This window comes from Penaeus monodon, chromosome 24 (genome assembly GCF_015228065.2).
Source record: "Penaeus monodon isolate SGIC_2016 chromosome 24, NSTDA_Pmon_1, whole genome shotgun sequence".
NCBI classification, from domain to species: domain Eukaryota; kingdom Metazoa; phylum Arthropoda; class Malacostraca; order Decapoda; family Penaeidae; genus Penaeus; species Penaeus monodon.
The window spans coordinates 13,231,679-13,231,957 of NC_051409.1; positions in this window are offsets into that span (position 1 = coordinate 13,231,679).

The window sequence follows — 279 nt, forward strand, 5'->3', positions numbered from 1 at the left end:
AGCCATTTGCTCTTCACGCAGATATGTCCCTCATAACTCATTCCTCGTCTATAGTGGTAGTTGTTATTCTTTATTTGGGAAATCTCGCTCATGGGATAATGACCTTATGGCCCATTTCGAAAATCGGGCCAATCTGAAGCGGTTCTCGTAAATTGGAGTGGAATTGGAATCGCGACAAATTGAGGTTTTAGTTCAACGTTTCCGGCGCGAACGTCCAACAACAGCGCGACCGTGGTTTATGGTGGCGATAATCGAGGACGCGCTCATTAGTGATGGGGC